Here is a 24,772-nt window from a genome sequence, read left to right as displayed (position 1 = left end):
TCCTCTTTATACATCACTGTTACAATGGATATTCTGAACAATCTGAGGAAAAGGAGATAGCTAAGAAGTTCCTCTTCAAATTAAAGCAAGTTTAAAGATTAGTTATTTCCTATTTAATGTTATATAGACCCCTTCTCAATGGCTTATATCTACATTCACGTATTGAGGGTCCTTCATACTTGGGAAATCCCACAGAGAAATGGAGATAATAATTTGACTACATTTTTCTCATACTATTTGCATTCTGCCTGGTTTGCATTTGCTTGCTTATGGGACAAGGAGAGAAAGGAGCAGCATTAGTCTGCATTTAGGTTCATTTCCTCCAGGTACAAACATGAGAGCCAAGTGTACCCACACTTGCATTTTAATATGATCTGTATTATTATTTTAAGTTTCCTACACATCAAGTAGCAATTTCCATTTTTCAATTCAAGCTTCACCACTACTTCCTGTGGGTTATTGAGCACTTGCTAAAGACTGGAATCTAATCTCTACAGTATAAATGTAGCAAACTATAGATACTCTGCAAGGTAAAATCATGGTGGTCATTTTGTACTTGAACAAACTGAGAGTTTAATTGTTTTATCCAAATTCATGCATCTGACAAATACAACTGGGCTGAACAACCAAGGAACTTTCTGTAACCCTAGGCTGGTAAAGTATTGTGGCTGGTTAGTATGGCTGGTTAGAGGTTAAAATTCTGTGCTAATGAGGTCAAAGTCATAAATGTGAAGTTTAAGTGAGAGCTTTCCTCTGATTCATAACTGAAAACTTAACATTAACCCTCCCCAGTTGTGCTGCTGTTCACAGGAGGGGAGAGTGGAACAGTGAGTGGCTCTATATACATCCATCGTTAACACTAGAAGCAGGGTTCAGGAAACATGGTTCCTGATAAATAGTCAAAATCATCATTTTCTTCCAACAAATAATGATATTTAAGCTAGGAAGTCATCTATAGTTTTCACTCTAATAGCCAGGTAATGGGAAATGAGAGAATGGTTGGGCTGAGTGCTGCCATCAGATCTCTCTAATACAATCCCTTCATTTGGCAAATCAAACAAAATTCATGCATAGGGACTGAGGCAGGGGTGTTTGAATTATTTCCTCAATGTCTCTAAGCCAGAGGTCAAGAGAATCCTAAACCATACCATTCTCTGTGAACAATAACCCCAACGTTGCCTTTCATCAATAAAACACCAGCCACTCTCTCCCCACTTGTCAGGATTACTTCAAGAACAGTGCCTGTCCTTGTAGATGCCTTTGCAGTCTTCGCATATAAAGTTCTAGGGATTTTTTAGAAAGTGACTTTCATAGAAATACTGATTTCTAGCACATCTCCCACTAGGTGAAGTCTCCTTATACCTTTAAGTTGTATAACTTGGCAGGCTGTTGAGGACAACCAACAGAGATTAGGCAGTTGTATAGAAAGAAAAGTAAAGTAAAGATAGGAATCTAAATATTTAGTATATACATGACTTAACATTGTTTTCAGCTCATTAGGGTCACCTTTAGTTCCTTGAACTAAAAGCCAGTAAAAAGAAGGCTTGATGATGTTGTAACACCATTAATAGTCTTAAATCAGCAGCAAACTTTAAAATTTTCCTTTCTAAATTTGACTTTATATCTTCATGATATTTAAGGAACACTGTAAATAAAGTAATTGTGTGGGTTGATTCAGATTTAGGATACTGTAACTTAAGATCACTCATAAGACTGAAACAACAGTAAATGGAATTCTTGTTGATTTATTTATATCAGTGGTTCTTAATTGTAGTGAGCATCAGAGCCACTGCCACCACAAGGACTTGGCTAAGCACAAATTGCTGGGCCTCTTATTCCCAGAGTTTCTGATATAGTAGGTCTGGGTGAACCTGAGAATTTGTATTCCTAACACATTCCCAGGTAAGGCTGGTCCTGAGACCACATTTTACAAACCACTGATTTGTAAGTCTGAATTCTTTCTTTCTGTTGGTGTAGATAGACACCTTAACACAAAAGCAACTCCAGACACTAACCGTTTGACAAGAATCACATTTGGATTTTTGTAAAAGTCTGGAGAAAATTACTGAGGCAATTTTACTTTGCTCTTTTCAATGAAATTGCTTGGTCCAGGTGAGTCTCAAGTTACTCACACCAAGCCAGTCAAATCTAATTCCAAATACTAAGATAGTTGGGAAACACAATGAAATGTTTATAAACCCAATGGATCTTGTGACCACCTAACAACTATCCTTGGAAACTATCAGTTCATGGCTCAAATTATGTAAATGCTGCGTAATGTTCGTAACATGCAAGTGGGAAAATACTAAAAAAAGAAGAAACAGACACTCATAGCTCTGTTATTAGGAACTACCTGGGTGGCACCATTCATACCGCCTTGTTATCCTGAATGAAGTCAGAGACTTTGCTGAGGAGTCAAAATAAATAGTGGTGAGATAAGAGAGAAGGAAATAAGGAGGAAAGACTTATGTAAATAACTGCCTTGTAGCTGCTTGTAACATTCTGCAGTTTTCATGCACAATAGAAATAGTCTCAGCTTTTCTTCCATTAACAAAAAATGGTCTGAATCATAACATAAATCATGCTTATTTACTTGCACGGTGACAGAGTCTGCCTCAACAACACAGCTTGTGGAGATGAATTGTGCTGGACTATTCTAGACCTACAGAAGCTGTTTGAGGAGTAGATAAGCACTGCCTAAATTGAGAAACGTTAAGTTTACTTCAGTGTGTTCTTCGTGGATACTCACTCTTCCTGGGACTATTTCCTGAGTGGAAATAATCTGTTCTGCAGTAGGTTTTAGTACCTTTTGTTAGAGAGGCCCTATGCTTCAAGATGTCTAAGTAGGAACTTCAGGCTTTACTGCATCCGGCCTCCCCTGAGAAGAACATAACAGCTATGAAAGAACTTTACGATTTAAGGTGAAAAGGGCATGATTATGAGTCTTGAAACCCTAAGTGCCAAAAAGCATTTAAAACAGGAGAAGACTGACAGGCCTGTCAGCAGTAATGCATCTGTTTTTGCGTCTGACCTGAAAGCACTTTCAACATCTGCAAGGACAAAAAAAAATCAGCCAAAGGAAAGCTGTCTTGGAATGAGAGATTAAGGACACAGAAAGCTGCCTCATTCAGGAGAGTCTGGGACCCCAGTTCTACAGCTGTCACCCAGAATCAGACATTCTTTGGAATGAGTTCTGTCTAAGGTTATGTATTTGTTTTCTTGTAGGCTAAAGTAAGGGCAAAAGAACCTAAAACAAGGTATTTTATGTCTTTTTAACATCAGTGAATGCACAGGCACTTGTTCAAAGATGAAGACTGAGCTGTCTCAACTTCGTTAGGCTTCTCCTTTGTAAACACTTTTGTGATCAGCTTCCTTCTGGTCTGACCGTGGTGTTTGTGATCATTTCTTAAAAGTAGAGGTTGGAAAAAGGTATCAGTTTCATTAGATTGACAACAGGTCAAAGTCTCTGTTGACAGAGTTTGCACAGTAGAAGCCAAAAATATTTTAACCTTAGACTCTTAATTTTGTTCCAGCATAATAAATCTACCCATGAATTAATGAATGGATCTTGCAAAGGAATAAGCAAATTAGAGAAAAAATATGTAAATATTTCTCTTACAGTTTATCTGCCCTTTATTGTCAACTGGCATTGGGTCTGTAACGTGATATAGATTCACTGGGTCTGATCGGAAATTTGAAGCTAATCTTATTACACTGTGTATTTTAAGTATTGTAAATTGATCAAATATACATGCTTTTGTAAGAAGAAAAGTTTAGACTAATTTCACATTTTCAAGATATGCTTAAGTCAGATTTCAGTTGTAATTAGCATAAGGAGAGCTCTCTTGAATCTGTTTACAGAATAAAATGTCTCTAGGGGTTAGTAAATTGCATGCTTTTGAGGTAATTTCCAAGGAAGAAGCTTTTATACCTTACTGTGAAATCTCTTAGACACCTCCCGTGGAGCTACATTTGATTTTCACAAACAACATAATGACCACATGTCAAGGAAGAGTGATAAACTGTGGGTCTTCAAAGAAACAGAAAGAGCCCACAGGCTTGCTTGCTTTCTGTTGACATGTATAACATAAAATTAGCCACAAGGCATTTGGAAATATACTTTCTTTTGCAAAGGAGGGTAATTATTTTCAACATTACAGAACAACTGAAGCTTCCTTGTTTAAAATATTCTGTTTATTACTGTTTTGTTAGGGAAAAAATTCTCCAACAATGTAAGGATTTAAAAAATATATAGACATCAATAAAAATCATACTACATGCTATGAAGAAAGCAATTGAAAAAACTCTTGGTCAAAGTTCCAGGAACTTAGTAGTTATAGGCTATAAAAGGATAAATTCATATAATATACACCCAGATCCTTTACTTTAAGACTTAGAAGATCCTAAATACTCTTCACATTTTCAATTACGTCAAGTGCAGTCCTGTCCTGTTTTTCTGAAATGCTTTTCAAAGTTAGTAAAAATGTGCTGTGCTGCTCATGAAATGTCTGATCATATGATGGTAGCTTAATGTAGATTACAGGTCTGAGAGTTTGGAATTGTTTTTTAATTTACTGAGCTATTCTAAGTACAACCAGATACTGTAAAACTAGATTTTAAAAAAGAAATTATTCTGCAAAAAACAATTCATTATAAAAATATAAAATATTTTGAATAAACTGTCTCAATAGTAAATATTTCTAACCATAGCAGAAACAAAAGAAATAATCATATTATACTGGAAACTTAATTCAAAATAGAATAGGTTTTAGACTCCTGAAGTTTAAAAAGCAAGTTCTATTTGAGAAAGTGGATATCATAAAAACATTATGTTAAATTTCTATAGTGTTTTTTGAGTTTTCAAAATGCTTTCAAATATTTTATCTTTTCTGTCTTCACTATAGCTTCATAAGGCAGATAGGGCGAGTCATCATTTTCCAAATTGGAAGACTGATGCTCAAAGTAGTTAAGTTACTTGTCCAGGTTTATACAACAAAAAATGGTAAATCCAAGTCTGGCATCTATAGTCCCCAAGTTCTAGTACACTGTTTTTCCCATGTGGACTCCTAATATAACAAGTCACAAAAATAATCCCAAAGGAAACCCATCCCCAAACTTCCATAAATATGGATTGATTTCCCATGGGCCCTATGTATATATAAAGAGCCACCACCTGAGTCCTCCCTTCCAGCATCCCCTACCACCCCACGGCCACAAGTCCCTTCCCTGGGACTCCAGGAACCTTCCTAGGATCCAGCAACAGAAGGGGTAAGTCCTGGCTAAGCAGGAGATATTAAACACCCTCCTCTAGCCCTGCAGTTGGAATCTGTTCTGAATGGTCATTAGCCATTGAAAACTAGTCATGAAACATTCTGATTATTACCCTTGGTCTCATGCGTCCACCCCAAAATGCACAAGTCCAAACCAGCTAACATGGGAAATGTGAAAACTGTTCTCAAACTGTTTAGTTCCTTTACATATTCTTTATTATACAGTGGTATATGAAAAACTAATTTCTTAAATTTTCCATGGTGAAAATTGCTCTAGGGTAAAGCTTAAAAATGAAGAGCTGTTTAAAACCTATACATGCTTATGTTACTCTACAAGAAGATATGTCAAAGAAATAATCAATCTTCCCATGTTTTCTTCCGTCTGCTACCTCTATAGCTTTTCTTCTTTCTTCCTAATTACAACCCTTAAGTAGAATTTGTGCCTCATATCGAAATTACCGAGTAGCATAATTCTTCCAAGTGGTAAAGATACCTCAAGACAAATGCTGGGCATAGAAGCCACAGGGCATAAATATGCAAAGAAGTAAAAAGCTAACCTTTTCAAACAATATTGCTTCTCTCTCACTTACCAACTTTACATTTCCCTGTATGGCCCCGGAAGATGACTGGTTAGCCAGAGACGGGTAAGATTCCTCAAGAGAGGAACAACCTAAGACAGGCACAGTCGCAGGGGAGCCATCAGGTGAGAAATTGGGGATCAACAGAGGGGAGGCTTAGAACCTCACCCCCCCTGTTTTGAGAGAAATCTTCTGCATCCGTGGATGTTTTGTTGCCCCTGTCTAGCTTGGATTAATACTTAGACTATAGGCACACACCTGGTCATCTACATTTGCCCTCTTACAACACTAAACTATGTTTTCTACCTTTATCTTGCATCTACCTACCACTTCAGCATTTTATTAAAAATAATAATAATAATAATAATAATAATGGAGAAATGTGGGATTCACATATAAATCAAGTATAAAAATCAAACGAATAATCATATTTGACCTGATTGTTTATAGTTCATGATGCGTGATCAAAACCGAAAGTTTCTGTGATGACTGCCCTTGCACTGTTCACCATGTAAGAACTTATTCACTATGTAAGAACTTGTTCACCATGTAAGAACTTGTTTGTTATGCTTCAGAAGATTGGAGACTGTTGAGAATTAGGCTTGGGGTTGATTAATGATTGTGCATTGAGTCCCCTATACAGAATTTTATTGTTGTTAACAACCATTTGATCAATAAATATGAGAGATGCCCTCTCAAAAAAAAAAAAGAAAAAGAAAAATTACTGTAACTTGGAGATAAGATGACTGTTAAGAAATATAGAGAAACCTATGATTCCACATTGGTTTCTTTAGGATTTTATGGTGTCAAGACGGTAGATCAGGGCTCATGATGAATGAATTTGCCATGATTAAGAAAGTTCCCATGGCAAAGGAAGTAGGGAAAAATGCTCTTGATGCTGGTTGTTTGAATAAATAAATTTGCTCACCAAAAAAATAAAAAAAGAAAAAAAAGAAATGAAGAGCTGTCTATTTGCCATTAACAAGAAACATGTGAAATCAATGATTTAAATAGGAAGTATTATAGGTATACAGCATCAAGTATTAGATACATGAGGCAAGGAGAGGTATATTATTTAGTTGGTACTTAATAATTGCACTAATAGTTAGTTAATAGTTAAAAGACAAAGACTAATGTCTCTGAGGGGGGGGAACAAAATTTCTTATTCAGTTCAGTCAAACTAGTATTTTGAGTATCTCCGAAGTATAGGCACTTTGTTAGGTATCAACTTTTCAAATAGAGAAAAGAAGCTCATAGTTTAGTAGAGAGACAATTATAAATAAATCAATAAATAAAGCCCTAAAAATGCACCATTCTCAATATTAATTGTTTTGTACTAGGTCTTTCCCCTGGGTTCAATGGTCAGTATGCATGTAATGAATGACAGGAGATACAATATATAGGAAAAGCATAAATCTAGAGTCACAAGACCAGCTTGAGCCCTGGTTCTGCCATTCCCTGCCTTCTAACTTTGCAAAAATAATTTAAACAGATCCAAACTTATCTTTTACCACCACCACTCCCACCTACACACCAAAGGATAATTCTATATACCCTTTCTGGAGTGTGTACAATTAATATAGAAAATGTTACAGATTTAAAACTAATAATTGAACAAAACAGTTGAGTTCAGGAAAAACAGGAATCAGACTGAAGATATTCATAGGATGAATTATCAGAATTTTGTGATCATTTTGATGTGGACTAACAGCAAGAGGGACTAGATAAAGATGATTCCTACTTTCCTAGCTTGTGAGATTGTTTAAGTGACATTGCCTTTCATCCAAGATAGAAAGCATAAACTGGAACTGGTTTGGTAAGAAGATTCTGGCTTCCTACCTCCACCTGCAGCCATCAACCAGTCAAGGGGTCTCCCTGCCCTCACCTCAAAGCTTACATCATAAGATTTAGGCACACTTGGCCTAAACTCATCTTCATGATCCAGAGGGTCCAGAGCCCTCCCCATGCTTCCCAGTGATTTCTAACAACTCGTACTCTGGTATTTTCCCTGAAAGTCTTTGGTGCCTTGTTTCAGGCTCTGCTGACCTAGATCCAAAATTCAGCTTCTTAGCTGATTTCCACAAAAGATCAATTTGAACCAACAATTTCATGCATTCTAAAACTTTCCTAAAGTTTCACAAGGTCATGGGAAGAGGTCACACCCCTCTCTCTACCATTTTGCTAGACCTGCCCCACGCCCTCTCTTCTGTTGCTCTCCAGAGTTAAAAGCCATCCTTACTCATATCCCTTGGAATGAATGTTTTACTTCCAAGTAAAATTATCAAGATGTATTTTCCAAACAAATGTAGTTTTCTAACTGAGGAATGCTGTTGTAGATGTTAGACAAATATTTTTAACCCCAGGACATTCTGTTAGGCTTCACTGTATATGCCCATTCAAGACATACAGCCTGGGTACCTATGTTGTAAAAGGTATTATATAGGATGGGAGACCTTGAACAGAGATACTAGCACCCAATTTGCCACAAATGAAATAACATATCTTGGTTGTCAATAATGAATGTCAAGAATATGATGAATCTGCAAGAAGTTAAAGTGAAATATTACTGTTTCAAAAACTCCAAATTACTGTGAATATTTATATTGACAGTTAACAGACTTTTACTTTCATCTCTATTTTCAATGTTAATATTTCATGTAATTTATACATATTTCATTAAACTCAGGGGATTGCCTTTAAGAGAAAAAACATGGTTTTCTGGCCTATAAAAAATTATGATTTCCTCAAATAATTTGTGTTCCCTAAAAAAGAGAACCCTGCGATTACAGAATTATTTACTTTGAAAGTTAATAATGAATATAAACTCCAGAAAGGCAGGAGATTTTTGTCTCTCTTGTTCACTAAAGTATTCCAAGCTCCTAGAACAGTGTCATGTATGTACCCAAGGCACATTAGGTAATTTAATTAACACACAGTAATTTATAGAACTTCACTTATCCAACATTTATTTTATGTCTGGCTGGTTCTAGGTGAATTAAATATTCAGTTTATCCAGGTGTATTTTTTAGGTCTCAAAATAATGAAACTTCCATCACTTTCTTAGAGAGATTAACAGCTCTTACAGTTAGGAAGCTTTCCCTGACAATTAAATGTTTTATTTTTCTTTTTCTCTTTCCTCACAACTCAGTCTTTCAATTTCCTTCTCGGTTGATCTTTACTGACCTATGGGCAATTAGCCAGTATCTTTCCTGAGCTGTACAACACGCCTTAAGCAGAGCATCATGTTCCAGCTGGGAACTCTCAAGTCATTGTGTAAGGAACTCTCAACTCTTTGGACTTAAGAACAATTATTGTTTAAGTGTAGTTTTTTGTGGCACAGAGTTTTTACGTTGTTCACTGACATAATTTCTACTGAGAATTTCCTTTTTATTTTTTTTAACCCTCATTTGGAGCTTTTTCAGAATTACTGACTTTTGCATTTTCATCAGTGTATTGCTACAGCTAATATCTAAGAAACAGCTATAGCTAACTCTGGGGAACATTTTATATACATTACCTCATGTAATTCTCAAAAAATAAAAATCTCTATGAAACAAATATTATTACTGTAGTCATAAGATAGATGAAGTTCTGGGGTCACATAGCTACATGGAACTGAGATTCAAACCTGCATATTGTGACTCAAATTTTTTTTTATTAAGGTATTATTGATATACATTCTTAAGAAGGTTTCACATGAAAAAAACAATGTAGTTACTACATTTACCCATACTATCAAGTCCCTACCCATACCCTAATGCAGTCACTGTCCATCAGTGTAGTAATGATGCCACAGAGTCACTATTTGCCTTTTCTGTGCTACACTGTCTTCCCCATGATCCCCCACACCATGTGTACTAAACATAATATCCTTCAATCCCCTTCTCCCTCCCTCTCCACCTGCCCTCTCACACCCCTCCCCTTTGGTAACCGCTAGTCCCTTCTTGGAGTCTGAGTCTGCTGCTCTTTTATTCCTTCAGTTTTGCTTTGTTGTTATACTCCATAAATGAGGGAACTCATTTGGCACTTGACTTTCTTTGCCTGGTTTATTTCACCAAGCATAATATCCTCCAGCTCCATCCATGCTGTTACAAATGGTAGGATTTGTTTCTTTCTTATGGCTGAATAGTATTCCATTGTGTATATGTACCACATCTTCTTTATCCATTCATCTGCTGATGGACACTTAGGTTGCTTCCATGTCTTGGCTATTGTAAATAGTGCTGCAATAAACATAGGGGTGCATATGTCTTTTTGAATCTGAGAACTTGTATTCTTTGGGTACACTCCTAGGAGTGGAATTCCTGGGTCAAATGGTATTTCTATTTTTAGTTTTTTGAGGAACCTCCATATTGCTTTCCACAATGGTTGAACTAGCTTACATTCCCACCAGCAGTGTAGGAGGGTTCCCCTTTCTCCACATCCTCACCAGAATTTGTTGTTCTTAATCTTTTCGATGCTGGCCATCCTAACTGGTGTGAGGTGATACTTCATTGTGGTTTTTATTTGCATTTCCCTGATAATTAGTGATGTGGAGCATCTTTTCATGTGTCTGTTGGCCATCTGAATTTCTTTGGAGAATTGTCTCTTCATATCCTCCACCCATTTTTTTTTTGAATCGGGTTCTTTGCTTTTTGGGTATTGAGGCATGTGAATTTCCTATATATTTTGGATGTTAACCCCTTGTCAGATATGTCATTTACAAATATATTCTCCCATACTGTGGATGCCTTTTTGTTCTGATGATGGTGTCCTTTGTGACTCAGATTCTTAACCACTCTGCTCTTGTCACACATGTTAGAACAGGTTTATTTACACTGTCTTTCCTTTGCTCCTTTTGGTAAATGTTTTCAACTTTTGTGTCTATTGTTGGCCTATATCCCAGGACAAAAATCTCAGGATGGGAAGGTTCTTATTTTTCTCCATGGTTTCTCCAAAAATGCATGTTCAATTTGGACAGTTTTTGTTGGCCAAGTGTCCATTCCTGTCCTTTCCCTTCCAAAGAGCAACCTGATTTTCCTCTGGGGCATCAGTCTTCTCCCATTGTGCAGTTGTCATGTGGGTTGAATGGAATTGACCCTATTTCCTGCTATAGGTGTGGAGTGTCAACTGGTATAAATCTGTTAATCTAATCGCTGATGGTTGAGAAAAGAGCAGTCATTTCGATTAAAATCAATCAGGACAGGCCTTTCATCTGACCTCAGTGATTGGTTTGGGTTGGTCCAGAGTGAAATTCAGGCCTTTATGCAGTGGTGGAAGGAAGAAAAGTCCTCTCTGACTCTGGATGGTATGATGTATGCAAATGAGACCTGGAATTGCTACAGATATTTTGTTATGATGGAAGCCAGTCAAAAGCAAGCCAATATATAAAACAAGAGGGAGTCAAGTGACCAGCCAAGAAATTCAGCCAGATTCCTGGTCACACCATGACTGAAGCTCACACAGTACAGCTGATCTGTTAATGGTTGTGAGAAATGGTTGAACTGATTTGTTTTTATCTGTTTTTAATTTAAATTAATTGCATTTATTTTTAAAATTAAAAAAAGTTATATATGTCAATACATTAGGTCTATTGTTTGAATAGGGTTTTTTGTTATTTGGAACTGATATCATTCAAATGGATAGAACCACTTTTGCTTTTATTTCTAAATTTAATTTTTTGTTTTCTTTTACTTAACCAAGAAGTTTCTTCCAAGTTTCTCTTGAAGGTTGCCTTCTATGTTTAATTTTTTCCTTGGAATAACATTAATTTTAAAAACTCATTTAAATTAATTTCTAGATTTCTCTAATTTCCTAGTATTTTCTTTCTTGGAGCTCAACTCACTTGAAATTCTTTTCCTGAGGTCTACTTATTATTGTCCTGAATTATCACAGTTAAGGTCACCAGTAACAAAGCCATCTCTTAACCTCACATTGCAAATTAATTAGGTTTCTGTCAATCAGTTGTAAATATATAAATATTCCTGCCAATAAGCTGTAAATACAATATGGCTTTGCCTCCATTCAGACCCAAAAACCATATAATGTTAGTGATGGAAGGAACCTTAGGGGTCATCTAATTCTACTTAAGTATTTTACAGATGGGAAAATTGGAGCCAAAAGAAATTAAGTGATCTGCCTAAGGTCACATGGTTAATGGCAGGTCTCCTGTGATTTCTAACTCTTTCCATTAAACCATGCCTCCTCATGTGCAATGAAGCCTACCTAAATTAAATAAATAGAACCGAGTATTTCAGGAGAGTAGTAGAATTCCATAATGTCTGGAACAACCAGTGTGCAACATAAAAAGGGCACTGTATTGAACTGAATTGCTTTTCAAATCTCAGGGGAAATTGATGTAATTTTCTGTGCTTAAAATTTTATGTGAACTTAATTGAATCACTGAAGATTAATTTGCTAATACATTTTAGATTATAAAGTTGACTTCAATTCATTGAAGACACAAGGTAGATTGTTTTTAAAACAACAGAAATTTTAGATGTGAAAGAATGTGATTTTGGGTACTTTTCTTTCCTTACTTTAAGACAGCAATATTTAAATATAAAAATTTTTTTTCACGTGCTTCTTACAGAGCAGATAGACATTCCTCCTTCATTCTCTTCTTCTGTGGCACAGCTCCTAAAACCTCCCTGGTCATCAGGATCAGCAGGAGGATCTCCTAAAACTGTAGATTCTCAGCTACCTTCCAAACCAAAACCTCAAAAGGAGAGCTCAGACATCAACTCATTTTAAAGGCTCCTGTGGTGATTCTACTAATTGGTCAAGTTTTGGAAGCACAACTCTGTAACATTCTATAAAATGTGATCTGAAAATGTTTAACTGTAACAGAAAGTCTAAGGTACAAACACACCTCATTCTGTGAACACTGAATGATGGCTGGAATAGTAATGAGATAAATAGTCACATCTTCTGTATTGGTGGAAATAAGCATGCAAGCAAAAGCCAAATTGCACTGACTCTCAGATGCCATTGACTGGAAGGTGCAGCATTATTCATGTGCCACTAAGAAAAAAAAAGTTTATTAATTAAGCTGACAGGCCATTAATTATAAGATGCCTTGTGATTTTGAAGATGATAACAAACATGCATCTTAAAAATGATGAAGTACAGCAAGTTGTACTCTGGTAAATGGAGTTATAATGGTGCCAGCCTGGTTGAAAGTAAATCACAGAGGGAGATTAACTTCTAGGATGTTTGGAGAAGGGGAAACCATGCTGACAATGCTCGCAATGCTACTAGGATATTCCTGTGGGTCTTAGAAGCATCTGTGTCTAAGGTTTTTCTGATATCTAGAAATCATTCATGCCCATGATGTCTTGGGGAGCTCTGGGGAAAGCTGAGGGAAACATGAGGTCCTACAGGTTTACACATCTGGTCTTGGTGCATACTACACATGCACACACACACTCATACACAAACACACTTAGAGAGGTCACTGAAAAGCAAAAGCTTTGAAAGCAAAACACACTTTTAAAAAAGGTAACTTTCACAAGGGTGAAAATGCATTGTTGTATATTGAGGTGGGGAATCTAATAGAGTTTCATATTGTCATTTCATGAGCCAAAATTGTAGGAATTGTATTTCCTGTTGGGCTGTTCAACTTGGTTCCTATGTATAACTGTAAAAATGTTTTAGTTCATCTCATTAAAAAAAAGCCAAGATTTAAATCAAAAGCTTTTGGTTTTAATAGGTGAGTACTGAAAAATATGCACTACACTTACATTCTAAACAAAGTAAACCTCTTTTCCATCCTCCTTCCCTGATATTCACTGTAACTAATCATGCAATTGGCTTCATTTCTGTCTTTTCTGTTTCAAAACTACTTATGCTAATTTCATGGACATAATACCTTTTCTTATTTATAATAATAATTTTATATATTTTAGCGTTCTCTTCTGGCTGCTCTGCTCTTTCCTTTGAAGCTGAGTGTACTTACCCTCTTTACGTGGTTGGCTTTAAGTGTGTGATACTTTGGGACTGCGCACCACCTTTATCCTGGAGAGCCCTTACTAGAGTGTCTGAAGCATCTCTATGGGCAAATTCTTTGGGAGAAAGTGGGTCACTGCCACTGCAGCTTGCATGCCAGGCTGTTTCTGGTGAGAGGTGGGGATGGGCAAGATATGCCGCTAGGCAGTGGCTGTTTTCATGATCTCGGCTGATCTCCCTCCAGAGTGCTCAGTTTAATTGTTCCGAACTGGAGGCAGATTTGCTGTTGAGGTTTTGTATTCCAAAGCAGGAAGACGAAGAGTTCAATGTGCATTTCTGCCCCTTACTACTGAACTCCAAATAACGATCCTATTCAATGCCCAGGTCCCAACTATGTTTGGCTTCGACTACCTCTGTCTACGGCCGACTATTAGTGCTCCCCTGCACATATCCTGGCCCACGTTTTCTCTATCCAGTTTGATCTCATCTGCTTTCCAATGTTCATGGATTCATCTTAAGTTCTGGTCTTCTAAGTTCTATGTCTTATAGTCAAGAACAGTTACGTACTTATGTAAGTTGCATGTTTATTTTTAAAGGTTCAGTGAAGGAGGGTTGAATGTTAGTTTGCTCTCTTCCCCTCTGCTTTATACTGCAGGGAACTACAGTTCCTAGTTCCCCTTTGTCTACTTTTGAGACACTTTGCTAATGAGAGACATGGCAAAAGATTAAAAGATTAGAGGAGGGGAAAACCAGGGTTTTTCTTTTGCTTCTTTCTGTTTCTTTTGGCATCCCTGGCAATGGCCCTGTTTTCTCTGTGGCTTCAGCACTCACTCACCTCTTCCTTTTAGGATTCCAGACGGAGGCTAGCCCCACAACTGATGGCTCTACTTCCTGAGCTCTGTTACCAGGGCTTAGAAATAGAGGCTTCCTGCTGTTGTGTATCTTTTATTTCTCTTGCTGTCTCTTGTTTTCCTTCTTTGCATTTCTACCATGTGGTAATCAATTTCTTGTATTAAGTTCCTTTTATTTGAAATGCCTTTCATTTGAAAAACAAAGGATTTGTTTTCTCAATAGGCCCTGCATGATACAGAGTGGAAGAGTAAAGGACATTCTCAATCCACCAGCTTGAAATGAACATCTAGAAATGTTAGTATATTTTAAGAGCAAATTTAAGTGCTGTTTCAAATCATCTAGGAAACTAGGGACCTATTCTCTAGTTTTGAGTATAGAAGTCCTTAGCTAAATTGACAGAGCAGTTGGGACCATTCTAGTCCTTACACAGTGCCTGCAGTTGTGCCTTACTGAAAATAATTATTTATCTAATACAGTTCATTTCTGTTTTTATATTTGCAACCTGGTCTAAAGAAAGAAAAAGTTTCCAATTTGCACTGCACCTGTTTTACGTTCAAAAGAATCATGATGTCAAGTCCCGCCAGAGGTTGGCAGTTTGACAAGTCACATCAGTGCTGCCATGCTTGGCACGAAGGACACTGCTTTGGCCACCAACAGCCTTTATTTCTCAACATATTTCAATTGCTTTGGCAAGCACTTTACCTGTGTCTGTTGCCTGTTTAACCTGAAAAAATCAACGTCCTTGTATTTTCTTTGTCTGAAGAGAATTTCCTGCCTGCATTCTCTCAGTCCCAGGCCTAGTGAGCACGAGACAGTCACCAAGGAGTCACTGCTCAGCAAGCCCTATTTGCCCAAGGTCCTTTTCTTCTCCAGAATTATCTGCCATTGTAAATTATTAATTTATACTAAATGATTCAAGATGATTCATTAACTAGTTCAGCATAATTTTTTTTTAACTGGAGACTTTTCAAGGGCCTAACTTCTTTTTTTCTGGTGAACTAAACACAAGAGCTTTAAATCATCCCAGTGATGGTTTGCTCATAGATATTTGTAATTAAAGCAAATCTATTTTAAAGTGTTTTATGATATGTGGATACATCCTGTACAATGAATTATAAGCATTCATTGTAATTAACTATGACAACTGTAATTTTCAGCTTGCATCTTCCTTCTCTAAATTTCAAAAACAACTTCAGATATTTTTTGAAGGCTCTGGGAACAGCAGTTTGATGGCCACATAGAAGCTTTTGAAAACCAGCTTATGACAAAAGCAGCTTATAAGAAATTTTTTAGAGTATTAAGAGGTCCATCCATGGGAGTAAACCCTTTGGCAGTGGCTAAAAACTGCTAGAAGGTAAGAAAAGAGTCTTAATTTTCCATTCTGGAACTGAAACTAGATGCTTTTCCATTCTGCGCAATCTCACCCACTAGCCATTTCACCCACTGGTCTGACTGAAGCAAGGTAAGTCGTGTGCTTTATCTTAGATATTTGTTCTGATGGAAAACATGGTTCTTCTAAAGCAAGCCAACAGAAGGCACCATGGAATATCAGTGCTTTTACGACAAGACCTTCTACTAAGGGAGTAGACAATGTCTGTCACTGTGCACCGATGTATACGTCCTTCCCCAGCTTTCCAGCTGGAACTACCATTTCCAAGCAATCACCACAAATATGTGGAGGGCCAAACTGGCAGGCTAAGTACTTATGCTTCAGAAAACTCTTTTATTAATGCAAGGCTCGATTCCACAGGGACAGCCAGCGCAGGCACATTCAGCATCAGCTTTTAGTCCTGGCTCCCTCCTTCCTGCCTGAGTTTCTATGCCACGTGCTTTAATCATTCCAGCCCACTGATTCATTGAGAAATAAACACTGAGGTGATAATTAATTAGCGAGCCTGCATATTCCTCTCCAACAACAACGTGTTTCTTCCTGCCAGAAATTGGTTTTCAGGAAAGGTGTGTTACGTCCTTAGGTTTGTGTTTACCTTGGTTCGTTTTTCATCAGATTCCCCAAGCTTTGATGCCTGTGGCTTAATATTCACAACATTTTGCTTGGATTTTCAACTTTCTTCAAAACCCCACATAACTTCCACAACCAGCTGAGGCAAACCAGATGAAAGATTTCAACCACATCCACTCTCCAAACCAATTTGTTGCTGTTTTCTTAGGTTTCTGATTCTCCCATCTGTGTGGCTTGGTTCATGTGAGGCTGAATTCGGAAATGGGTGGGAAAATATTGCCTAACTACAGGGGTGTTAATCATTTCCACTTAATAAAGAAAACGTTTTTATCCCTACGTTACTGATGGACTCTTTGCCCCAAGGCAAGAAACAATAACAAAATCCCTCCCACCTGCCTGTCTCAAAATAATTCTCATCTCTCTGGGAAACAGCCTTCCCAAATGAAATGCCTCAATGCTGCGGCCTTCTTCTTGAATATGTATCAGGTCAGGAGAGAGGAAACACTGACTTGGGCTCAGAGGTTCTAACCTGCCATTTATAAGCTGAGATCTTGGAGAACAGTCATCATGTATTGAACATATCAAGTTTGCCAAGCATTGTACATTCATTTCTAAAAATGTCAATAATGCTGTGATAATTATTAAACTCCCATTGTATAGATTAAAATGAAATACAGAAGTCCAGTGACCTGCCCAAGTACTAACAGCAACTTGCTAAGCCAGGAACTAGCCCCTGGGTTTTGTTTTTCAGTCTCTGAAGCCTACTGCCATTTCACTATACTATGACAAGTGATTTTCCTTTTCTGGGTTTTAGTTTTGATTTATTTTAACCTGAAAAATAAGATGATTAGGCTAAACCTTAAAAATGTTGCAACTCAGATACCCTATGATTCTATAATTGAGCCTAAGACTTAAACTTGTAAAGATTATAGTTGATTCAGTTCTGTCCAAGCAATACACATATTTATAAAATAAAGTTGACCTGCATCGGGTAGGAGGTGGTATGAGATTAAGGGTCTGGTATTAATCTGGGAAAGCTCCCGGCCTAAAGAGTTTTCATCTGGTACAGGCAGGCAGAGATATAATGTAGGGCGGCAGCTGGGAGGAGGTCAGCTCCAGCCTTCTCTGGGAAAACACTGTTGGGAAGATTCTAAGCAAGAGACCATTAGCAGGTCTGGTTGTCTGAATGACAGACTCTCTGGATCAAGGTACCCATGCTGAGGAAAATGAAAATGGACCCTTCACTCAGTAGTGTTCTCACCACGGGAATCCAATAAACGTTACTGGCTAAATGACTGAGGTGAACTGAACTGCAGAATTGCTTTGAAGCCCAGTTACAATTATAACTGAGAAACCGGCAAGACATTCAAATTCACGGAAAACCAAGAAAGAATAATGTTTCCGTGTTTCAGAGCTTGCCAAAATATAAAGTTTCCTGTCTGCTGTTAATTTCCTCCCCCTTCAAATTCATTTTTGAAAGCATTTCCAACAAGGTTAGAAGTCTGTCTTGTAAGTATGCCTAAGTGATGTTTAGTATCTTTCTTTTCAGAATCTTCAAGATGCTAGCAAGTGTTGACAATTATACATTTTCTAGTATCCTAGGAGGAGAAGGGCACTAGGTGTAAATAATTTTTTCTCCTGATAAACGGGAACACTCTTAAGAAAAGAATTCTAATATACACAGGATCACTAGCTACAATAACCATAACTAAATGCATGCTGGGAACTACAGCTGAACTTTTTATAGTTAATTCTTTCTGTTCTTTTCTTTTAACACAGTGTTAATCATTTGCTTGTAAGGGTGGCTTAAAAGATGCAATCTTTGAACATATAATAACAAGTATATGTACTATGTGCCAGGCACCTTTTGCTCATCACTTTACACATATTATCTTTGGTCCTCAAAGCAATCCTTTAAGATAGAGGACATTTCAGGATGGAACAGTTCAGTATCATGCCCAAGATGGCAAAGCCAGGGTGCCAACACTGGCCTGTTTGACTTCGACCCTTGCTTTTTCCACTCCACACCTATGAGAGACATGTTTGGACCAACAGGTGCCTGTGCTTTTCCTCTAACCAAAGCCAGTAATACAATCTTTCATCATTATGTCAGAATATCTTTAGACCAGTCACTTACAGGATCATGTGAAATGTGCCATAAAGCACAGCTACTGTGAAATATTTCCCTCAATTTGACCTGGAAGAAAATTTTCAGTTTTGAAGTTAATAGGTAAAACTTTAAAAAGTTTTTAAAGAAAGAGGAGGACTGAAGAAATGTTTACCAGAAAGATAAACTTACTTTTTAAATGGGACTCTTCGTTAAGACATAAAGGTAGACCTTGGGATGAATGAGATCCTCCTACATTCTCACACAGATTAGTAATTGTCTTACAAATCGGGCACATGGTGTAGATACTAAATTGCTACAGGGGAACTCCAGTTCTTCCCAAGATAAACAGAGACATGGAGCAGTGCTAAAATCAGATCTGTCTGTATTTAAACATATATGCCTGTGTGCACATAAATGGGTGCATATAGTAGACCAGATGGTTTTTCATTTGATGACTTTTTAATTAATAAAATTCATTCACAATTTGACTTTCTTGGGAAAACTTTCTTGATAATCCTCTAAGTTATCTAGGATAAGTAGGATAAGAAATTCATGGAGTGAATTGTCAGTTAACTCAATCTTAAGTGAAGGAACAAGAGATCTCAAATAATGCATTCATTTCTCTTTATCAAAGAAAAATTACAGATGCCGTGGGAAAGGTAAGCAGGAACCAAAGCTAAAAATACAGAACATGAGCTACACTCCATGAAGAAAGTAGAACATGAAGAACAATTTTCTTCCTCTCCTGATTTTGATTACATTATAATTCTTTAGGTATCTTCATGCTCTGAATCAGTGAGACTCTGTGAAAGTTTTTTCTTTGATCTTAAAGCAGAATTTAGGTGCAAACACTAGGAATGAAACAGAGGTAAACAGACGTGGTTGGGACCACGCACTCAGGGCTAAAACCCAAGCTGAAAGTTACTCAACACAAAACAAATGTGTAAACCCAGAAATAGTTCTTGGTGAATGCCACCAGCCTACTTCTACAGACTCTAAAAAAACCTCAGCTACGAAACTGTGTGGAAGGGTTGGATGTTTGGAGATGGAGCAGCCTTCCTTAGTCAGCATATAACATTTGAATCAGTAACAACAAAAAATAATTGCTCAAAAATAGTTAAAAGGATTCTTGTTGTTTACGTCTGATTTTTAAAAACTAGTCATTCACTTACTCTTGCCACTAAAATAGTTTTTGTTCAAAGTGGAAAACAACAATTATTTTATTTCATGTCTTCATGATTAATACATTGGCCTCTTTCTATAGTACCATTAATAAACTTTGTATGTTCTTTTTTTTGTAAATTCTTGAATGAAGATAAACTTTTAATAAAGACAAATTTGAAATTCCTTAAGATGTACATGGACTCTTTTTTCAGTCATTTCTTATGCAGTTCTTTCTTAAAAATGTAAGACACAAAATTAAGACTCAAGAGGATGGTTTTTTTCAAATTCCAAAATTTAGTCAGAAAACTTAACCCATTATGAATAGTAATTGTATATCATTTTAGAGCCATTTTCCCCCAGAGGGTTGGCAGTATAGGTGAGAGACTGAAGTTTTCTGGCACACGAGACACTTAACCCTTTCAGCCTTTCCTTTCAGGGGAAGGACATGCCCATAGACATGTTTTACTGCAGGTTTATTAGGGAACCTCCTGATAAGTGTTATTATTTTGATAACCACTAGGGAGACTTTGCCCTAGATGAAAAATTTATGTACCTTGCCCTGTTGGTTCACTCTTCTGAAAACTTTTAACATATATTGCCTTCATGTAACTGTATCCTAACAAACAGATATGCCTACTCATTGCATATCTGGAAGTCATACTTACTCTGGAAGTAAGTGCCATGTCTGATATCGAATTATCATTAGTCTTCATCAATATCACTATCTTTTATTACAAAGTAAAACCAAGCTTTCATCTTATGACACTGGACTCGGCACCTCACAATCAAGCCCAATAAACATGATCTCTTCCTGCTGCAAGCCTCAAAAGCAACTACTAGAGCTTCATGTCACCACATGTAATGTATGTCAATTCCATCAGTGTGGTCTCAGTCCTGATTTCTAATCTGCCTTAGTATTAAAAACAAAAACAGAAAGTGTTGATGAGACTTCCTTTCAGGGAGAACATCAAAATTCTTCAGAAAAAATAAAAACATAGATACTGGGGACTAAAGGTGAAAGAGAGACTGTTTTTCAAACTGATCTGGAAGACCAAGTGGTGACATTTCCTGGTCATATTAGAGAGCTTATGTATGGGAAGGAATGGGAAGTAAAGGATGATGGGAAGACAGGAGAAAAAAGAGATAACGAAAAGCTGCCACTCCACCATTAGACTGCTCCCAATATCTTCAGTAAAGTTACAGAACCCCACCCTATTTCAGTTTGTGTAGACTAATTAATACATTTATTCACTTGTTTACTTAGTTATTAAAACAGGTGATGAGGACAGCAGCTGGGGCAAAAGGCTTTAACAGAAAGGTGAAACGAACAGAAGAAAGAGAAATTAAGCTTTAAATTTAAGGAGATTTGAGTCAAGTTTTACTAATCCCTCAAGGGGAAAAAAGGCCCCGAATGGAGTATGAGTGGCATAGGGTTTACCTGGACCTTTCAGAACATAGCAACAGTGAGATTCTCAAACTCAATAGTCTCATATATGGAACATTATGTTCTGAAGGACAGTATTCACTCTGCCCTTGATGAAAAGTTTTATATTACTCTTTATTGAATATTTATATATCATGTAATATTTTTATTTACTGAATGAATGAATATAGACTTTTGAATATTTTTATATCATAAACACTTTCCTCTTATGCCTATGATTCTGAATATTCTTCAGTTAGATTATAGCTGACTTGGCTATGGACAAATAGATGTATTCCAAGTATCCTTTTATGCACAGTTTTCAAAATAATGTACATCTCTCAAAATATCTGACATTTGTCAGGAATTACGTATTTTCAAAGTATGAAGACAAAAAAAACTATAAATTCTATGTATGCTATTATCATGTGACAGATCCACTTTAACTGATAAATAGAAGTACTTGTCACCCCTTTTGATTCATATAAGAAAATTTTGAATTAGACACATTATTCAAGGTAATCAGGAATGCTTCTTTGGCATAGACGATGATCTTCCTGCTATTTGAAAAATGGGTGAAAACATCAGAGAGTGGCTGGCATGACATAGGGAACTTGAATAACATGACTGCAACAGGCAGAAATGGGAAGATGCTGTTTCAGAAAGGGGGAAGAAATCAGAGTATGTTTGGGGAAGAGCCTATGGTCCCATTCATCTGGAGGGAGAAGCCCAGGCATCAGCCTTAAAAGCCAGCTCTTGGCACAAGTGTTGACATTCTCATGATGGAACGAACAGCAGTCAGATTCCTGCAATGAGCTCTTTATGCAGTGGGCGTTGACAAGTGGGAACCAGAAAGGAGCAAGCTGGAGGATGCCAAATGTGACTGCAGCTGGCAAACGGGTGTGACTGGGACCAGAATTATTACTGTGTGCCTGTGGCCAATCTTCCCCATCCACTGAATGGCTCAAGAGGGGTCTGATTTTTCTATACCATTTCTTCCCTTTCTCCCTCCTGTGTAGAAAGACCCTGCCTTGTCATTTCATTCTACCGGTTCTCACAATCAAGAATGGAAAGTAGACAACAAAGTACTTAAAAAGGCAGAAGATGGCCTGTGCCGCTGTTATTGAAATGTTATGGAATGCAACAATCTTCAGAAAAACCCAATACACAAGCAGAAAATTGCTTGTTTGCTTGCTTTTTTTCAAAATTCAAAATGGAGTTAGATAATCACCACCGTAAATTAAAGGAATATTCTCTGCAGGGAGTTGCTCAGCACCATTGTAATATAGACATAAATATAATTTATAATCATTGGGTAGTGGAATCAGGCTGTTAGTGATAGGCATAAATGATAGACTGGGGTGTTATTGCTTAATTAGATAGGACTTAGGGGGACTTTGAGGGCTCCTGAACAAGGTGGTGATCCTTCTTTAGGAATCATCATCTAATTGCTTTATCCATATAAAAGAGAGAGGAAAAATATAAAAGGCAAGTGATATCCAATAGGAGATTTTGCAATATGCCAGGGGAAAGGTAATGAGGAAGTTTACTAAAAGGGGAGCATGAGGGAGAAAGAAGAAGATGGCAAGGGATTTGGAAAGCACAATGAACAGAACCACATGAGAGACCAAGGAAGAGTTGACAATTTGATGTTTGAGGCAGCAGGAAGTGAAAGAATGGAAGTGCTGTTAACCAAGCGAGGATTCCAGAAGAAAAAGCTTACTTCAGGGTAGAAATAATTAGCTCAGTTTCACTAGTTGTTTTTGATGTACAGGTTGAGCATCTGAGTGAGGATGCCCTGTGAAAAACTGGAAACATAAGCCTCAAGAGAAAAGGTCCGTGTCTGTCTTGCTCATCTTTCACCATAGTATATCTGGAGCTCACTGTATAATAAATAGGTGATCAATAATCACTGAATGAATGAAGAATGAATGTAAGTCTATTCAATACTCTGAACTCTTACAAATATACTACTGTCATTTTTCTTATGTGTGTTTCTCTTTGTTTACATTACAGATTCTAAGTTTTAAATATGTATCTTAGATCTCATTTTCAAGTGCCTGGTAAACATTAAGCCCTCAACTCATGTTTGTTGAGTCAATAAGTTAGTAGATGTTCTTTTAGTTTATATGCAACCCTATTCACAATTCTTACCTCCTTTTTCTATATTCAAATAAGAGCTCACTAAAAGTATGTGGTATATTAACATAAATAGATAATATACATATCCACAAAATTTATTTTAAAGAAAGAGTAACAAAAAACAAAAACAAAGATTAATAGTAGTAAATCATGGGTTTGTCCCATTACTTTGGGAATAACTATGGGTATTTCAACAGTTGGTTAATTCTATTTGGGCTAATTGCAGTTGTCAGAAATTCTGTTTCTTTCCGACTGCAAAAACCCTTCAAAAGACCTTTGGACAACAACTTGGAAATAATTGTTTAAAAGGTAAACATGTTTTAATTTTGTGAATGGTTGGAGCTTCTACATACTTAGCAGTAACACATGACTCACTCTTCTCCCCGCCACATGCTTTTCAGAGCAAAACTGAATGCCTCACAAGGTTCCTGTGATGCGAACACAAGGTCCTTTCTCAACGCCTGCAGTGTGTGAGGGGCTTTCTAAGGAACACGGAGTTTCCACTGGGGTAAACTGCTCATCTAGGTTCAAAGGATTTGACAGTGTATGAACCTTGTATACAGCTGGTCCCCAACTCCTGACTTTACAATGGTGCAAAGCAACACACGTTCAGTAGAAACCATACTTCCAGTTGTGAGTTTTGATCTTCCCCTGGGCCGGCACTACGTGGTTCCATATGCCCTAGTGATGCTGTGCTGAGGCATGAGCCACAGCTCCCAGTCAGCTGCGCGATCATGAGGGTAAACAACCCACACACTATGGCCATTCTCTTCCCATGCAACCATTCTTTCCCCGTCAGCACAGTGTTCAATAAATTATGTGAGATAGTTAATACTTTGTTGTAAAATAGGCTCTGTGTTAGATGATTTTGCCCAACTGTAGGCTAATGTAAGTGCCCTGATCATGTTTAGGATAGGCGAGGCCAGGCTACGATGTTTGGTAGGTTACTTATATGAAATGTATTTTCAACTTGATGGGCTTACCGGGTTGTAACCCACCATAAATTGAAGAAGATTTGAATAATGCATTTACATTGAAATGGTCTCATTGGTCATTATGGATCATTCACTGAAGATGTGCCTTGTAAGTATGGTTTAATAGTAAAATATAAAATTCAAAATTGTAGTCTTCAGGGATTCTGCCCCCCGACCGCCCTTGGGCTGAGATGGTTTCATAGAAGTTAATTTATTTTTTAAAGGCAAACCTTAGAAACAACATCTGGTGCTGAGTTCAGAAATTAGAACCAGATATAATTCCTTATCCATATTTCAATTCACATGATTAGCCTGCCAGAATGTGAAAGGGAAAAGGGTTGCTAACTTATTTTTATTTTGTTTTTGAAGAAAT

The sequence above is a fragment of the Manis pentadactyla genome, chromosome 2 (assembly GCF_030020395.1).
Source record: "Manis pentadactyla isolate mManPen7 chromosome 2, mManPen7.hap1, whole genome shotgun sequence".
NCBI lineage: Eukaryota > Metazoa > Chordata > Mammalia > Pholidota > Manidae > Manis > Manis pentadactyla.
The sequence above is the reverse complement of the archived record's forward strand: the minus strand, read 5'-3'. Positions refer to the sequence as shown.